At 42.9% G+C, this 624-nt stretch overlaps 1 protein-coding gene across 2 annotated transcripts in view; it reads left to right on the plus strand.

Moving 5' to 3' along the window:
- Positions 1-365: 365 nt before the first annotated feature.
- Positions 366-624, plus strand: part of lingo2b (leucine rich repeat and Ig domain containing 2b) — a 69,868-nt gene continuing 69,609 nt past the window's right edge. For both annotated transcript variants that reach the window (XM_028438587.1, XM_028438589.1), the window contains exon 1: positions 366-583. The gene's annotated coding sequence lies outside the window, so the exon portion shown is untranslated. The remainder of the gene's footprint in view (positions 584-624) is intronic.

Consider the following 624-nt stretch of genomic DNA (forward strand, 5'->3'; position numbering starts at 1 on the left):
AGATGGTCCTGTCTCCACATGACTGTTCTTCAATGTTCATGTCTGTGTTCAACCACCTTCAGCTACAGTGGGGGTCCCTGCTCTATGGAACCTTTATTTTGGAGGGTCCCTGCTCTATGGGACCTTTATTTTGGAGGGTCACAGGCTGAACAGGTTGAGAACCACTGATGTAAAGAATGATGGATGGATAAAAATAAACAGCAAACCTATTTAGTTACATGTATTTCTACATAACAAATGACACTTTTAATCTCTTTTATTGTGAAGGAAATGTCTCATCCTGTTTCTATGGGGCTGCTGCTGACTTGATTCTCTCTCTCTCTCTCTCTCTCTCTCTCTCTCTCTCTCTGCTGATGCCTGTTTAAAGTCGGAGGAGGAAGGATGAGCTCCATCCTCTTCAGACAGACACTCAGTTAAAAAAAGAATCAAAATCAGTCCTTTGGTGTCTATCGCAGCGTGGAAGGATCCTCTCAGAGAAAAAGAGTGTGTGTGCGTGTGTGTGTGTGTGTCAGTCAGACTTCTACAACATGGTGTGGAAAAGAAACAGACACACTTTGGCATCATGTGGAGCAGCAGGTAAAAGGTAAGATTTTGCCATTTTACATCCTTTTCTTCTTCCAGTTC

Source organism: Gouania willdenowi, chromosome 22, assembly GCF_900634775.1.
Source record: "Gouania willdenowi chromosome 22, fGouWil2.1, whole genome shotgun sequence".
NCBI lineage: Eukaryota > Metazoa > Chordata > Actinopteri > Blenniiformes > Gobiesocidae > Gouania > Gouania willdenowi.